Here is a 19601-nt window from a genome sequence, read left to right as displayed (position 1 = left end):
GAAAATGACCTCCCATTTCATCTCTAGAATCGTGATCAGTTGTAGCAGTCCACCTTGATGTTTGCACTCTACCTTCACTCACTGAAAATCGAAACACCTAGCGACAAGCTCTGCTACATCCCTCTTTAGATTCGGTCAATAATAAAACATATTCACTGGTGTCAGTGTCTTTTGATAACCTAGGTGACTTGAATAAGGTTTCATATGAAAGTCTCTCAATATCACCTTCTTGAGCTCCCTACTATTGGAACGTATATCATGTCTCAGAACCTAACCAATCCATCCACTGTAAGACAATAATATATACCATGTGCACCTGCACCTGTACCTGTGCTTGTACCTTTTCCTGCACCTATACTACCAACTCTACCTATACCACTAACTATACCTATACCTGTACTACTACATGTACATGTACCAGTACCCTACTATAACTTGCACACAATATCCATATACCTGACATATTGCTGACCTTTTTGCAAGATCCTATCCTATAAGTCTATCCCATAGGAGCTCGTCACTGCCAAGTGATTTACCTGTACCCACATATTGAGAGCATCTGTCACCCTGTTCTCTTTACCTTTTATGTACCTGATATTGAACTCAAACTCACTAATCATGGCCAACCATCTAGCCTGCCTGGTGTTGAGATTTGGTTGGTCACACAAATACCTCAACCCAATATAATCACTCATGGTACAAAACTCCTGCCAAGAAGATAGTGTCTCCACATCTTCAATGCATGTATGATTGATGCTAACTCAAGATCATGAGTTGGGTAGTTCTGCTTGTGCTCATTTAGTTTTCGTGAATCATAGCATACCACTTGTACATCCTACATAACGACTCCACCAAGTCCTCTCTTGCAAACATTTGTACATACTACAAACTCTTTGTCCAGATCTGTAATATGTAGCACTGGTGCATGTGTCAACAACTACTTAAGATGCTCAAATCTAGCCTCACACTCCTCTATCCATTCAAACTTATTACCTTTCCTTTACAATGATGTGATAGGATAAGAAATATGAGAGAATTTCCTAGTGAACATCCTATAATAGCTTTCCAGACCCATGAAATATCTCACCTCATCCACATTCTTAGGAGATACCCGCTACATGATGGCCCTTATTGTTATCGGGAAAAGTGTCTATTCAGAACGAACCTATCCCACTGGGTTGTGACAGTGACCTCAGAAACAAACAGGGAAAACTACTCTTGTATTCTCCTTTATGAACTATAAACGAAGAGGAATAGGATGAACCAACCTGTGTCTTGCGCTAGTCCTTTGATCCAATCTCTCTCCTCTTTGACAGCTTCCAGCTACCTGCTCCCTTACTTGCCCAGCGTCACCAAGTTCCTGCAATATCACAGAAGAAGGAAACCACACAAAGACATGGATTTATGTTCATAAATAGCTTAGGATCAGATTTAAGCTAAACATACAAATATAACAAACATCAATGATATACAAGCATGTAGGAGAAACTCAAATAGTTTTATTGATAAAACAAGAAGATCCAGGAGGAGTTACAACCGATGATTCCTGATCCAGCATCAACCTCCCAGCATAGAATCCCCTCTTCACCTCCAACAAAGCATAAATCACCCAATACTCTGATATCTATCTCAAAACCAACAGCAATTCTTTGCAATGTACAAAATTCCCACCCCCTGGATCTCTTGGTGAGGGATCCATCTATAGATGTATGCAAAGAGGATGAGTCAGCTCATGAATTGATTAGTGGCTTCTCTCTGTCAGTTCTTGCTTCCACTTGGAGACTGAGAGCCTCTTACTCATCACTGGTCGAATTCAGTGAGGCAAGTGTCATTGGAGAAGATTCTGGAAGCTTCCATTGTCTCTCCACCTCGTGGAATGACTCTGCCACTTGTCATTTCCCGCTCAACGCACCCTGGTAGTGCATTCAAGTGCGTTGCAATGCACCTAGCCAGTGTATTTGGGTGCTTTGCAACGCAGCTAGCTAGTGGAGCAGCTGAAATGATCCTGATTTGACTAGTTCTGAGCAGTTTCTGGTGGAGAACTTCTGGGAGAAGCTGTAATTTGTTGACCTTGTTTCTTTAGGAGCTGGAACAACACTTTTAGGGACTAAGGATCCCTTGGTTTATGGACATTTCATGCTTATAGCTGTAAGGCACAAAAATGTCTATAACAGTTGCCCCCTAAAGTATGAGGCCGTTTTTCGGGTGAAATGCTTTATTAGGAGGATCCGAAGTTCTTTCAATGTTGGGAGGAGACCTGTAATAAGATACAATACAATACATTATCTTCATACCATTTTCATGATCTAGCTGAGGCGGGCATTCCCATGCTCAGCTTTATAAATTCATTTTTATGTACATAGGACAGACAATCGTCTGATGGTAGACTGATGATTCTGATGAAATCATCATCCTTTTGGTAGGATGATTATCTGTGCTGTAATGTTGTACATTTCAATGTCTTTATTTTTTCCTAAATATATATCGCAGCCCGGATGGATGAAACTAGATCCGGGGTCTTCAATCTCGTCCGATCTTCACTCGAAGTACAAGTCGATCCATGTGAGAAATGTTTTGAAGTCGAACATGGAAAGACATTGCTTGATTACCAGTCAATGATGTAAACTGTTAACAAGCGCGAGAGGAATCACCGATAATGATAATGACCCTCAAGGTACTGCAGTACAATTCACGTGGTGTGAATAAAGGACTTGGCGTCGAACACCACACAAAATCTTTCGGTCGAAGGTCATTGATGTATACCTGTCGCCAGAAGTGAGAAACTTGCCATTGAGGCATGCAAGCTTCAAAGTACTGAAGGGGTTGTTCCTAGATCAACTTCTTGGATAATGAGCTGATGTCGACAAGAATTGATTTGTCAAAGGAGGGCCTTAATGAATCCCACATCAATGACACAGAACGGAGCAAATGATTTTGATGGAGGTGAAAACGATCTGGTGATATATGGTTCAGGGTGGCGGTCATGAAAGAATGAAGTATAATGTATGGTAGTGGATGGGACACGGGTGACTTCTCTGGATGACTTCTCTTGAACATGTCGGCGACACTTATGTGATGGATTGGTAGAATTTACCCCAAATGTGGATGGTATGACGTGACCATGGTGATGTGACCGGTGAATGAAACAACCCAACCCGACTCAGGCACGGAGTGGAAGTGTCATGTTCAAGAGCGACTTGCTACCAATAAAGTTTCTTTGAGTTTTCTTCCCAATTTTTCCCCAGTCATTGCTGACCAGTACCTCTTTATTTTTGTCAAGCTTGAGGAGGATAACATATGCTTGTTCTATAATTTTCCCTTCAGGCAAACCCATCGCTATGTTTTAACGAGCCTAGCGATAGTGAAACTCGTTCTCGCCTAAAGACAAGTTTGTCGCTATTGATCTTTTTAACGAGTCTAACGACAAAGATAACTCGGTCCTTTTCATTTTTAGAGAGTCTGAAAAGGTACGTAAAGGTAACTCCAAAGTTCCTTTTTCGTCATCTAATCCCTTAAGTCCGAAAAAGTATAAAACAATACAGAAGGGATGAGTTTTCGATAGTTTTAACGAGCCGAACAAAACAAGCGCTCGATCTTTTTGTGCAATAATCGCTCAGGTCCAAAAAGATTAAAATCTAGAGGAGGGATAGCATTTTCGGTCGCTTTAACGAGCTGGAAGGCCAAAACTCAGCAATCTTTTCATATTTTACGAGTCAGATGAAAAGAGCTTAAAGAAGACTCGTCTTTTGAGGAACGAGTGATAAAATGGGTAGCAGCTGATTCCAGGTAAGGTTTGGAATTTTCCAATCACGGCAGTGTCACAAGGATGGCTAGTGAAATCACTCTTCGCAGCTGTTCCTCAAAATGGGTAAACAATCAAATGGAGGTGAATGATCGGCCAATGGAAAAGTGGAGGTGACGGTGCAAACATGACCAAGGCTTTGATGGCTGAAGTACTACATTCACGGTGGTTATTTACCGGGGGATAGTTCATTTCTTAACGAGCTTAAACGCGGGCGGAAACATTTGCTTGGTCTTATGTTTATTTTTTAATGAGCTTGAACTATGTGCTAAAACTGCTCGATTAATCCAGTCATATGATAAGAATGTCTCATATAAAAATGATAACTTTTAGATTTTTGCTCCACATCCTTTCTTTATGCAAGTTTGGTGACGTCTAGTCCTACGAGTTTAAAGGGTTAGAGGTCCTAAAAATTTTAAAAAATAAATAGCCACCCCTCGCTTGCATGCCAAAAGGTTTGCATGCCCCCAGGTATAACACAGAGTTTCAAAGTTACCCCTCAATTTGCAGACAAAACATTTGTTCTATCAGGAGAGGCCTACCTCTTACAGGTTACCCAAAGATTGTTCTATTCACACAGCAAACAAAACACTTCTTTGGCGATGTCTACCGAGATAAACAAAGGCGAGTGACTCAGTTCTGTCAACTCACATAACTTTTGACAAGAGAATCTTGTTCTAGAATAACCCCTCTTCCAATCACGGACAGAGTACAGACTAGTCATATCCTCCCGCGGAAACCTACCCTATACCCGAAGTTTTCCTGCCGAAGCAGACCAGGATTCATGCCCCCTGGGTTTCAGTCATATCCCTCCGAATTACTCGCGCTCATCAGGAGGACGAACTGGGACTCGAGACATTTCTTGCGTGAAGAGACCATTTAGGGATGGTATATGACTATTTGCTATGCGTGATCCAGGAAATGAAAGCTGGTCCACGAGCTTGACCACTCTTCCTTCGTGCGGAAAACACATTACTCTAAAGAGTGAGGAGACGATGGCTCCCATGCAATAAATATAGTCTCGTCCAAGGAGTAGGTTATAATCCAAGGGTCCTTGAACGACCATGACGTTCATGCGAACTGTCTTCCCTCTCAATGTTATGGGCACATCGGGAAGGATCCCTAAAGGTCGACTAGTTCCTTTATCAAAGCCTATCAGATTTCTCATTTCAGGCAAAAGCGATGGCGAACCAAGCGCTTTCCAAGAAGTAGAGGAAAGGATACTCACAGAAGCCCCCTCATCTATGATGGTACCAGCCATGACCATTCTATATACTTGAATGATAATTCGGAATGGTATGCTTGCTGGTAGGCGGGGTCTGCCTAGTTGATTCCAGTCGAAGGAGACAACTAGGTTGCTTGGAGGTGGGACCGAGTAGATGGCTGGGTATGGCTCTGATGAACTTCCTTCCTGCGGTAAAGGAATGGGTAGATTGCCCCCATGTTCGTCGGAGTCTGTGTTGATGAAGAGAATTTGGACAATGTCATCCTTGTTCTCTTCAGTGACTGTATCATTCGAAGATAAAACCTTTGAAGGCAAAACCGGGTCAACTACCGCCTCGACCTTTTGACTTTCGTCAAGTATGGATTCAGTTGGTTTATCCTCAATGATAGACGCTTCAGCCGACCACTTGAGCGGGCCAGCTGGATTCTCAACTAGTGATGGACTCGGCAAGAGTTTTTTATATCCAGGAGGAATTCGTAACGGTGAAACCGGACGATCATCCAAAACTCTTTTAGCTTCGTCTAAGAAGGGACAATGGTGGAGGGCATGGTCGCCTTCACACAGTTTACAAGGAAATCTAGCTTTTCCTTTTTGTCCTAGGGCTTCACTTTCACTAGTTGACGATGTGCTTTCAACATGATCTCCAGAGGTTGATGACACCGGATTGTGCAAACGGGGAGACCAGTCCCTTAGTATCCGGGGGATGCAAGGACAATCTTTGTGAAAGTGGTCTCCTTTGCAAATGACGCATGGTGATTTAGGCCTGGTCGGTGTTGTGTGTGGATTTTCGTTAGACGACACTCATTTTCCCACATTCGCCTTTGGCTCCTTCTTCTTTTTCTCTTTCTTTCTTCTTTCCCTTCTTCTCCTTAGGAACTTGGCTTTTAGCTTTACCAGTCCCGTCAAGTGAAGAGGAAGGAGGAGAGGAAGAATTAGAGGAAGTAGAAGGCTGGTGGGTAACTCTGGACTCGTCTAATTGCTGATTCGATTGTTCAGGAATAGTGGTGTTCTGAACGACATTGGTTGAGAAGAGCCATACTGGAAAGCCAATTGTCAGTCCTGGAAGTGACAATGTGGCCATATGGGGCGCACCAACATATCCCCAAGAGGAGAAGGGACTAGGATTTCCACCAAGGGGAATTCCTTGGTTGGTAGGCTCCATTTTTTCAACCCAAAGATCAACGTAGGAAAAGGGGATGAATATTCCGTTTAAAATAAATTTTAACACGCTTTGACACAACTTGTTTTTTCAGTTTTAAAGAGTCGAGAAAAAACAAAAGATGACTCTAGTCTCCTTCGATTTTTAATGAGCCTGAAGTGACAAGTGCTCAGATGGACCTTTTCCGTTAAGGAGTCTGAAAAGGAATGAAAGGGACTGCTCTGGAGGTCTAGGTAGAGGGAGTACCAAACCAATCGCAAAACTGCAGAATAATTTTTACGGTACGGCAGTCAATCTTCCCGAATGTTGTGTTCGGTGCATTGCGATCAGTACGGCGGCCGACACGGCTTCCTATGGATAAAAGGTTTTAAGCCTATAGGGGTCTCCCAATATATACTCGATGGTACGTGGGAGCAAAAGTTCGTACTGGCACTTATCATCTCAAAGTGGAGGAATCACCCAACCATCAGTGAGGACAACAGTTACCAGGCTTTATGACGCCGGAATACGTCTCTAGCCTAGACCTCTAAATGTTGTGCGTTAAGTTACAAAGCGTTGTTAAGTTCATTGAATTTATTTTAGGTTGATCTTTCTTATGAAGTTTGCCTTTTGGGTTCACCACGAGATGTAGATGTAATTCCTAAAATGCAATCTAAAGATGATAAGCAAGCTTTTATCTCTTTTCAGCAATGAAAATCCTAGCTACAAGGGGAAAATAAAGACACAATCTTTTCTCAAAGAGCAAAGAGCACACTGTAAATGCACTTTTCCTAAATCAAGCCAAACAGACTGTCAATATGCAAATGCACATGTGCATGTATTTGTTTTTCACTTTCTTAATATTGATGCCTAAAAAGAAAGTTGTTGTACAAATTTGAATTCGCTTTCAAGTGAAAGACACAAACAAGCTTCTTTTCAAATAAAAAGGTAGAGACGATTACGACACTTTATGATTTTGAAGTAAACACTTGTTTCGACACTAGAAATTCACAAATTCAAGCCAAAGGCAAAAGTAAAAGCATAATCGACTGTCAACAGCAAATAAACTTTCTCCTAAGATCAAAATCGACACTTACGATAGATCTAAATCCAAGGACGACAGTATGACCAGTCTACTTTTGCAATGGGAAACTATAAATGACGTAACAAACACACAAAAGCAAATACAGTTTCTTTTATACAACTGAGGCGGAATTAAAGAAAAGAAAAGGGGCTTTTAAACAGACACACACACTGATCGCAGGCTGCAAAAATCAGAGGCAAAACTGGAAAAAATGAGCAAAGAACCTCAGCTGCACAGGGCTAAGCTGATCAACGCACCTGCTACACAGAGAAACTGGATTACAACGCAGGTTGCCCTCTCGGGAACTGCGCTGAAATGCAGAATCTCTTCACAGAACCTGCACTGGGGTAGAAACGAGAATTCTATTCGGGTTTTGGGTCACGGTTTGCAGTTTAATCTATGGTTTTTGGCCGAGTAAAATCAATCAGTAATGCACGATCAGAGGGTTGATTTAAAAGAGGTTTAAGAGCTATCACAAAGGGTAATCAGATCATTTGTGAATCAGCCGTTCAAATCATAAACAGATCCAGTAGATGGATTGAAGCAACAGGTGTCTACTTTGCATTTGTTAATGGAAAATGCAGTTCGATTCGCTACTTCTAAGTTTATGAAACAAACAACAAGAGAAACACAAACAAACTAACTAGACACGATCCCCAGCGGAGTCGCCATTTTGTTATTGGGAAAATTGTCTATTTAGAACAACCCTATCCAACTGGGTTGTGACAGTGACCTCAGAAACAAACAGGGAAAACTACTCTTGTATTCTCCTTTATGAACTATAAACGAAGAGGAATAGGATGAACCAACCTGTGTCTTGCGCTAGTCCTTTGATCCAATCTCTCTCCTCTTTGACAGCTTCCAGCTACCTGCTCCCTTACTTGCCCAGCGTCACCAAGTTCCTGCAAGATCACAGAAGAAGGAAACCACACAAAGACATGGATTTATGTTCATAAATAGCTTAGGATCAGATTTAAGCTAAACATACAAATATAACAAACATCAATGATATACAAGCATGTAGGAGAAACTCAAATAGTTTTATTGATAAAACAAGAAGATCCAGGAGGTGTTACAACCGATGATTCCTGATCCAGCATCAACCTCCCAGCATAGAATCCCCTCTTCACCTCCAACAAAGCATAAATCACCCAATACTCTGATATCTATCTCAAAACCAACAGCAATTCTCTGCAATGTACAAAATTCCCACCCCCTGGATCTTTTGGTGAGGGATCCATATATAGATGTATGCAAAGAGGATGAGTCAGCTCATGAATTGATTAGTGGCTTCTCTCTGTCAGTTCTTGCTTCCACTTGGAGACTGAGAGCCTCTTACTCATCACTGGTCGAATTCAGTGAGGCAAGTGTCATTGGAGAAGATTCTGGAAGCTTCCATTGTCTATCCACCTCGTGGAATGACTCTGCCACTTGTCATTTCCCGCTCAACGCACCCTGGTAGTGTATTCAAGTGCGTTGCAACACACCTAGGCAGTGTATTTGGGTGCTTTGCAACGCAGCTAGCTAGTGGAGCAGCTAAAATGATCCTGATTTGACTAGTTCTGAGCAGTTTCTGGTGGAGAACTTCTGGGAGAAGCTGTAATTTGTTGACCTTGTTTCTTTAGGAGCTGGAACAACACTTTTAGGGACTAAGGATCCCTTGGTTTATGGACATTTCATGCTTATAGCTGTAAGGCACAAAAATGTCTATAACACTTATCTTCTTAGGATCTACTGTAATTACCTCCTTGGAGACCACATGCCCGAAGTAATGTACCTCAATCTAAAAGAAACTACACTTGCTAAGCTTAACATAGAACTGATGCTCCCTCAACAACCTTAACACTACTACTAAATGCTCAGCATTCTCTTCCTCATTTTTAGAATATACCAGTATATCGTCAATGAACACAATAACAAACTTATCAAAATATAGATGCAACACACTATTCATCAAGAACATAAATGTATATGGAGGATTAGTTAAGTAGAATGGGACTACAACAAACTTGTAATGCCCATACCTGGCCCTGAATGCAATCTTGTAAATGTCCTCCTCTTTGATGCATACCTGATGGTATCTAGATCTCAAGTCAATCTTAGAGAGCATAGTTTCTCCCTTTAGTTTATCGAACAAGTCATCAATCCTCGGCAAAGGGTACCTATTCTTGATAGTCACTTATTTCAACTGCCTGTAGTCAATGCATAATCTAAGGGTTCCATCTTTCTTCTTCACAGAAAAGACCGACGAACCCCAAGGTGATACACTTGGCCTAATGTATCCCTTGTCTAACGTTTCCTTCAACTGTAGCTTTAACTTGACCAACTCAAGTGTGGTCATCATGTAAGGTTGTTTTGATGATGGAGCTTCCCCTGACACTAACTCAATCGAAAAGTCTAGTACCTTATGACGTGGAAACTTTGTAATGTCCTTAGGAAATACATCCTGAAACTGCTGCAAAAATGGGTACCTTCTCAATACATCTACATCCTCAACCTCCTTTCCCTTATCACTAGAAATTTGTACTGAAAATAGCATACACCTTTCCCCGTGGCTACGCTTCTCTTGCATAGTTGTCACCATCCTAACTGATGTGGTTTCTTCTTACCCTATAAGACTCTTGGTTCTCCATTTTCATCAACACACTCAATAGCTTTGTCATAGAAGTCTACCTTGGTTCTATGAAGATATAACCAATCCATGCCCAACAACATATTGTATGGTCCCAATCATCGTAAATTTAGATGTGCTACGGTAGGTATTCCATTCAAATCAAATGCAGAAGCTCTTACCCAATGATGAACTCACTTCTTTGTACCTATAACCAACTGCACTAACCAAGACTTTGCATGCAATTACTTACTCTAACCACACTTATCCACCAAGTCAGAACCAACATAGCTATAATTAGATCTAGTGTCAATCAAAATAGAAACAACTTGATCACAAAGCTTACCGTCCATCTCAATGATAGATGCCTAGTGTTTTTCCTACCTATCGTCCATTGCTACATAGATACAAGGAATTCTCTGGCCTACATCCCCAACAACATGTGCCTCCTTTGTATTGGATATCTGAGGCCTACCACCCTTATTCTATCAAAAATCTCTCTTAAGGTGTTCCTTTCCACATGTCAAACACTCCAACCGACCAGTACCAACACCTTTGTGTTGCTGCTATGACTGATGTCCCTATCGAGCTACATTAAACCTCTTTTGTGGTGCCACATTCTCTCTCTTGTCTGCATGCTAAGGCCTTGTCCTCTTAGGCTACCATTTACCTTTACCTTTGTCTTTTCCCTTCCATCCTTGTTGAGATTCATTCTTACGCTTTTATTTCTCATAGCAATGCTTCAATTTCCTAATAACTTCCTCAAGTGACCAAGGCTCATCATAATTAATCCGACCTATAAACGCTAATGGAAACCCTCTAACAAATCTCTAAACTTTAGCATTCTCATCAATAAGATATGGTGCATACCTCAATATCTCTAGAAAGTTGGTTGTGTATTCTTCGTCTATCATCGATCCCATCATTAGATCATAGAATTATTTAGCCTTAATATTGTATTACCTTTGTGACAAGTACTTCTTCCTAAAAATCCTATTAAACTCTCACCGACTCAATCATCCATCTTGCCATCTTTGACCCATTTAACATCTTCCCACCAAATGTCTACTTTACCCTTCATGTCAAAGATTGCTAGTCTGGCCTTCATGTTATCTGTGTAATCATACAACTCAACGAATTTGTTCCAGCTTCTTCATATCTCCATCAAAAGTAGGCAATTCCACTTTCTTAAACTCATCTCGTAAGTATCCCCTATCATTCCTCCTGTAAGCATGATAGTGACAATGATCATAATGTCTATCAAAACCAGAATTAGAATAATGCATGTATCCATTGCCTCTCCTATCCAGAGTATTTAACAACCTACCATCTCTCACCATATCAGATCTATAGAACTTGTGTCTACCAAGAAACCTATTGCCATATGCCCCGTTAGTTCTATCCTCATGTCCATCGCTGATCCGAAGTGGCCCTTATCGCTGCAAGTTTGAAAAAAATTGAAGAAGTATAGCATTGACCTCTCATTGCTTCTCTTGTGTCTGTATGATCCAGTCATTATTTGCCTTACAAATCCTTATTTCTTCCTTCAAGCTTCTCAGTGTGTTTGCCAAATCAAAAGAGTGCCCCACACCACTTTACTCATCTGATGAATAGGGAGATTCTATGTAGTCCACCACCTTGCTAGCAATTTGATCTCTTTCCTACAATGAATAATATGTCAAATAAACCAAATCACAATAAATCAACGTACCTTAGTATAACTTGGGGAGGATGCCTCATCTGCAACATCATCAAATCAGCATGACACATGTATAACATAATCATAATAGGATATAAACATATAACAACTGTATCAACTCATAAACATCATTCCAGTTAGGGTCCCATCATCAATGCAACACTATATCAGCAACACATGCTATGACCTCATTCATGACAAGAACTATTACTCCATTGAAGACATTTCCACATGCAACCATCAACATGCATAAGCAATGCCTAATCAGCTACACATATGCATAAATGCATGTAGTCAAGAATAAGAGATGAATTCTTGTAATCAACCTACAAGACTAATACATGTAATCAAAACTACAAGAATGAAGCCTAACATAAAAGGATGTAAGTAGGTGAAATAAAATCAACATGTAAGCAACATGTAACAATATGTAACCAGTCATATACTCATGACAATGCATTCCACAAAATCAATATCAAATTCTCCATGATAACCATACTACAACCATAATCAATCATCAAGCGAATGCAACCAGCACATGGAATTAAAGTGTAATAGACACACATACAACTGACATACATGCATGACCAACACACACCTCCCATCTGGTATGAGGGGTGAACCATGCTCCGATACCACTCTGTAACACCCTCCTCCCATATCCACCCAAGTAACCATGCCAACTAGGTTAAGCAAGAAACGAGAGTCTACTATGATCAGATTCAACCTCCTAAGTGACCTTCAGGAAGTGGAATCAATGGAAAAATCACACACAATCATCCATCATCAGCTTGAGTATCCTCAAGAGACATGTCATCCGCTCAGACAGCCTATCCCTGGGTGCAACTATTGTTCTTGATCTCTTAAGCCACAGTCACTCTCATGCTATGGGCAAGTGAGCTACCAAAGACCCAAAGTCACTCTAATAGGCTTCCTTGCTAGTGACAAGAGACCAAAGTTGCTAGTTTTGTGTTAATGACCTCAGGATATAAGACACTCTCTTAGGCCAAGAGCCTAGGCTACTACCTAGAATGGAGTGATAGCTTAGAATCAGAAAAAATATAGGGATAAAATGATGTAAAAGAAATAAGTCGAACAAGACCTTAATCAGATCCCTACTAACCATGCCAGGAATTTCATCAAACATATCATCATAATATAACCTACAGGTGTAAACAACATAATTAAGTGTAGGGATCTCATACTTATATGAGAATCGCTATGAACCATTGTTCCCTCATGATATTTGTTGCATTATTATCTACTAGGACACATATACATTATCCATTCATTTACAAGTAAAAACATGCTGAGAGACATACATAGATGTTGTCACAAAATATACATATAACCAGCGTAATAGGAACAAAAATAGCATAAAATATCAGCCATCAAAATCCACATATACATCAGTACATTTACACATGAAAATCAAGGGAATGAATTTCTCATTAATGAATGCAATAAACCAACTGAAGATGGGACTACCACGTTCCACCCAACCATAGAATAGTTGAGCCAAATCTCTCTTCAACCATTCACCCTCGTGCCATATTTTAAGAATCAATGTGGGACTCAAACCAAAAGAACCAACCAAGGCATACCGAGGCTAAACCACCTCGCCCTCATTAGTGGAAGTGAGAGTTTACCGTAATCCATCCCGGATCACTAGTCCACCACAATGAACACATCATAATAGGCTTTACCATGATCTCCACCGAATCACTAGGCCAAACAAGCATGGATGCCACCGAATTTCTCCACCAACACTATCAGGAATTTTCTTGTCTCCTAGTCTCTCAGGCTTTATTGCAATACAAACCTGGATCATTAGTCCCTAAACTAACACCCACTGTCCAACCTTTACTCCATATCCCAAACATAGGGTTACTAGGCCCAACAGAGAGAAAACCACAGCTTGACTTTAACATATATCCTCCCATTCACCAGTAAGGATTCTTAGGCCATCTGAGGCAACACAAAAATCCATCTTTACTGCAACCCACAATCTAGTTTATGGGTCACTAGACCATGTGTTTTATCATTTCAGAGATCAACCTCACTCAACTTCAAATCCATCTGACAATCTAGCTCAACCAAAACGTGAGAACCCCATCACACCATGGCTATCCGAAAATGGAAAGGCTAGGCTAAAAACACTATCACACTTGGGAAAACCCATGCCACAACAACAAAAGAACCACATGAAATACCATGCATGCCACATCTAGGAAGGAGAATACATATGCAAGTCGATACCTGCAATGAAGAGTGTTGTAGCTGCTTGATCGTAGCTTTCCTTTCTTGATCTTTGCTTCCTCTTACGTTCTTTGCCTTTCTTGCTCTAATGCAAAAAAAATTCCAATAAAAATATAAGTGTCTAAGACTATGAGAGAGAGATAGAATAATGAGAGAGCTCTATAAGCCAACTGACAAAAGTTTACCAACTGATGCTCAGAAGCCTTCTTATGGATGAGACCTTTATTTTCTTCATTTTCCATTATTTTCCTTCAATTTCCTCCTCACACGCAACATGTAACCTTTAGCCTCATTTTTCTCCTAATTTCCATTACTTTCATAAATAAATGTGGCAAAAATGTCATTTTACCTTCCCAAAGCCTTAACCATTTCCTTAGCCATAAACAACCAAATGAACACCCCCTAGGATGTCTTGCCGAAAATTCAACTTGGAATAAATGCCCCATCAACCATGGTTATTATTTTTGCTTTTATTAACTTTTATTACATGGAATTTTCACGAGGGATGTTACACTTTCCAACAACGCAAACAACACCTCAATTTGGCATTCTATGTGAAATCTATGCCCAGTTAAGTTTTTGGTCAAAATAGGCCCCTTGGCTGAATTTGGCGGAGCGCCAACTAAATTTGGAGGTCCGCTAAATATGGTGAAGTCTCTAAGTTTTGTGGAAATTAGTGAGGCGAAAAGTTAGAACTTTGCGGAAATGGTTTCTAGCAGATGGAACGGTCACAATTGTCACCTACTTAAAAATACCGGTGACCCCAAAAATTCTTGAAATGATTTTTTTCCAATTTATTTTAATAAGAAAAAAATATTAAAAGAAGGGTGGATTGGGCAAGCAGTCAAACCCCGTCAGTCAAACCCAACCATTATAAAAATATATATATGTATATTGGTTGGTCCTCCAATGGTGCTCTCACCACCATTTATGTATAATGGCCAATGAGGGTTCAATGGGGATTGAACCCACCTGGCCATGTGGCCAGCCTGCTCAATGGGTGGCCCCATCCCCATATCATATGGCACTAAATAAAAAATGTGGGTGAAGGATATTGAGCCCAACCCATCCCTCAACAACCGAGCAGGATAAAGTGCAGCGAAAGAACTTTGGACATGATGAATGTTATGAAACCAGCTCACAAAAAGATAGAAAAGATAGATGAATGCCTTAGAATTAAGCCTCTTCGATGGGGCAACCTCCTTTACATTACAAAAATGAACAATTCTTGGATGATTCAAATGACAAGATCTCCTTTCTATATATAGGAGTCTAAGGGGTCATAATATAATCAGAGCTGGCATAACAATAATAACGTAAGGGCAGAATAATAACAATAGTGGGCTTCTATGGGGAACAATAATAAAAATATGGGGACTACATGGGCACAACAATATAATAAGGGGGTTGTACTAATAAATATAAGGGGTTACACTAGTAGTATAGGGACCTAACATGCCCCTCTCCTTCAAAAACTGTTGTCCTCAACACTTGAGTAGTTCTTGATGCTTCTGTATAAAATTCTTGTCCTCCCATGTGGAATCTTCAGCACGTAAGTTCTTCCACTTGATGAGATACTCTGAAATTGATCGGTTTCATAGCTATTGGGTCCTTGTTTTTGTGACTGCTCCAGGTTCCAATATGATTTTTCCTTCCTCGTCCTGTTCTGCAAATATTATTTGAACTAGGATCTTCTACAACTTTTGAATGAGTGGCCACACATCTTCATTTATCCAATTTGGTTGGATAATAGAAATAGCACAAAACAATGCTTCCACATCCTCATCCTTTCTTTAGAGTGCATTTGCAACAACATGTTTCTTCCCTTATTTGTTGATGATTTCAAAGTCATAACTCAACATATTTGTGACCCATTTTTTCTATTCTTCTAAAGATAGTCTTTGTTCTAAAAAGTATTTAAGACTATCATGATCCATTTTTATGTTGAAGTGTCTTCCCATTAGGTAAGGTTGACATTTCTTAAGTGCATGTAGTATTGACAACATTTCCTTCTCATAAATAACTTGCTTGAGATGTAGTTGTAAAAATACCCAATCGACTACATCAAAACTTCTTTCACTGCGATGTTGATATGCCTTTTGTTTCATTCGATTCTGCACCAACATGGTGTTATCCTTTAAAAGTTGGAGAACTTGTTGTTGATGCTCGATGTGATCTTTCACTGCTTGAATATTTTTCTTCTTGATATGTCCTTCTATCTTGAGAGTTTGAGGAATGGTAATTTCTTCCAATGCATTACAAGATATGGTAAGATTCATTTCTTGATGCTCAATGAGATCTTTCACTTCTTGAACATTTTTCTTCTTGATATGTCCTTCTATCTTGATAGTTTGAGGAGTGGTAATTCCGGCCAATACATTACAAGATATGGTCGGATTCATTTCTTCTTTCTTGATGTGATCTTTCACTTCTTGAACCCTTTCTTGATATGTCCTTCTACCTTGAGAGTTTGAGGAGTGGTAATTCTTTCCAATGCTTTACAAGATATGGTCGGATTCATTTCTTCTTTCTCTGGGGTTGGTTCCTAGTGTATATCCTCTTCTTTTGATGTTTCTTGATCCTTTTCTTCCTCCTCTTCACAATCTATGTAAAATAATTTCTTCTCAACACACTTATGACCTTTAATGTATTTGTTATCACAATTGTAACAAAGCCCTTTTTCTCTTTTTTCTTCCAATTGTTGTGGTGTCAACCTTGTAGGTTGTGGAAGGCTAGGAGAAACAACACTTCCATCTTTATAGTTGTGAGGGGTAGACTTCCTTGTTTCCATAATTTTGCTTTCCACTTTTCTTGCCAACCTGAATGCCTTCTCCAATGAATCAGGTTCCCAAAGATGAATCTCATGTTGAATGTTATCCTTTAAAGTCCCTATGGACATGTCAATCCTATGCTTCTCTGGAATATCATTTTCCCTTATATTCAATATTTTAAAGTCGTCAATGTGCTCTAACATTGAACACTTTTGTTTGAGATTTATCAATTGGCTAAAGAAGGTGTTTCTCTTTGTATCCTCGTAATGTGCTATCATTTCCTCCGTGAAAATTGACCATGTAACAAGTGGTTTACGAGAACAAAACACTTTATACCATAAAAATTGATCCGGTTCTAAATATGAAGATGCAATATGTACCTTTTGTAATAGTTGCACCTCATGTAGATCAAAATATTACTCCATCTGTAGTATCCAATTTACAGGATCCTTGCCATCAAACTTCCTCATATTGCCTTTTCTTGATTGTAGGAGCTTGATATTGAAACGATTGTAACTCTGTAATTTTGGATCTTCCAATTCTAAAATCACGACCTACAGTAGCCCCCTACGTCCTCCTTCCGATGCCACCAATATGATCGAAATTGGATTCTCCAAGAAAGAGTTATGCACAATGTCCTAAGATGACCTAATTATATACCTTTTCAGAAGAGTGAAATTGTATGAAGTGCCACGTGTCACTGTTTTGATCTTCAGCTCTAAAAATATACATAGAAAACTACATTCTACCCTCTTTCTGTAACTTCTTACGAAATTACAATTTGATGCTTAGAGAGATAGTTATGACGATTTTCCCCAGGTCACCTATTTGGGATGTAATTCAGGAGCCTGCAGAAACCCTAAATGCCATGGACTGTATCTCCAAAAATATAGTAAAACAAGTTCTAAAAATTGGGCCTGATCTTCCCCATGATTTTGGATCAAACCAGTTTTAATTTCAGAGTCTGAATCTTAGTAGAAAACAAATTATAGTGAAAATTCCATGATGACCTGTTTGAGATGAAATTCTAGAGCTTGCAAAAACCCTAACTTCCTCAGATCATATGTTCGAAAATATAGTGAGATAAGATCTGAAATTTGGATCCAAGGTGCAGACCGATTTTTTCTCAAATGTGTTTTTGTTTTAGCTTCTGAAACTTCGTAGTGAAAATGTTATAATGAAAATTTGATGATCACTTGTTTGGAGCAGCAAAACCCTAGAATCCAAAGCTCTGGTACCAAATGTTATGAAACCAGCTCACAAAAAATAGAAAAGATAGATGAACACCTTAAAATTAAGCCTCTTCAAGGGGGAAACTTCCTTTACATTACACAAATGAACAATTCTTGGATGATTCAAATGACAAGACTTGCTTTCTATATATAGGAGTCTAAGGGGTCATAATATAATCAGAGCCGACATAACAATAATAATGTAATGGCAGAATAATAACAATAATGGGCTTCTATTGGGCACACTAATAACAATATGGGGACTACATTGGCACAACAATATAATAAGGGGATTGTATTAACAACTATAAGGGGTTACAGTAGTAGTATAGGGACCTAAAAATGAGGCTACATGGGAGATGGTGGATCAGATGTGGGCTATGTATCCTTCACTATTCACTGTTTGAGAAATTGTTTCTGGGATATGTTCTGGTATGATGTTTTTGGTATATGTACATATGTATATGGATGTAAATACCACCATGAGATATGTTATAAATCTGCAATAAGCGGTATGTGTTTCATGTTGTTGTGGTTAGTATGTTGTTACATGTCATGTTGGTTTACTTCTCAACAAGTTGATCATTGCAAATACTACATCAAGCTAAGTTATAAAGCTCCATGAGCAATTTGTTTTGTTTCTTAGAAATCTTATTGGTTGTAGGTGTCGATAAACACCGAGGATGATGTTACTCAAAGGGGGAGGGTTCTGTAACAACCCTAGTCAAAATTTCACGGAAATAAAGTTAATAAAGGAAAAGTAATAACCACAGTCATGGGACACATATTCCAAGCTGAGTCATGAGAACAAAATCCTAGTGTGGGCGTTCATTTGGTTATTATCGCTAAGGAAATTGACAAAGGCAATGGAAAAGGGTTTGGAAAGGAATGGGGCATTAATTGGCATTTTATTTATGAAAATAGTGGAAATTAGGAGAAAATGAAGGTGAAAGGTCACAGGTTCCATGTGCAGAGGAAAATGAAGGAAAATATTGGAAAATGAAGAAAACAAAGGCCTCATTAATAGAAAGGCTTATGAGGCTCAGTTCATAACCTTTTTTCAGTTCAATTTTGGAGCTCTTTCTCTATTCTCTCTCTCACACTCTTGGACACTTAGAGTTTTCTTGGAGCACTTCAAAATTGGATCAAGAAAAGTAAAGAAGGAAAGAGGAATCAAATATCAAGAAAGGAAGAGCAAGATCAAGTGGCTACATCAGGATTATTTGTAGGTATCGAGTTGCATGTATGATTTATTTACTAGTTTTGGCATGCATGGTTATGCCTGTGTGTTCTTGGTTCTCTTTTTGTCAACGGAATGGGTTTTGCTAGTTGTGATAGTGTTTTTCAGCCTAGCCTTGCAATTTCTAGATAATCATGGTGTGAAGGGGTTCTCAGGTTTCAGTTGAGTTGGATTGTTGAATGGATTCGAAACTGAGTGAGGTGGTATTTTAAAGAAATAAAAAATCGCGTAGTGATGCTTGAATTGGATCGTGGACTATGGTAAAGCCTTGGCCAAGTAACCCCTGAACCAAACTGCAAGTTACGATAAATATGGATTTTTTGTTACCTCAGTGGGCCTACGAATGCTCGATCGATGAATGAAAAGATATACAGTAAATCATAGACATGGGTTACCTTAATCTAGCCTAGGAATCCTTGGTCGGTGAATGACAGGATATACAGTAAATCCTGGAGGTTCGAGTCTCAATGAGGCCTAGGGATCCTCAATCGTTGTATGTTGGGATGTACGACAAAGCCTAGAGACTAGGAGATAGCAAAA

The sequence above is a fragment of the Pinus tabuliformis genome, chromosome 9 (assembly GCF_031772625.1).
Source record: "Pinus tabuliformis cultivar Carrire ecotype Pingquan chromosome 9, CPIR1, whole genome shotgun sequence".
Lineage (NCBI taxonomy): Eukaryota > Viridiplantae > Streptophyta > Pinopsida > Pinales > Pinaceae > Pinus > Pinus tabuliformis.
The sequence above is the reverse complement of the archived record's forward strand: the minus strand, read 5'-3'. Positions refer to the sequence as shown.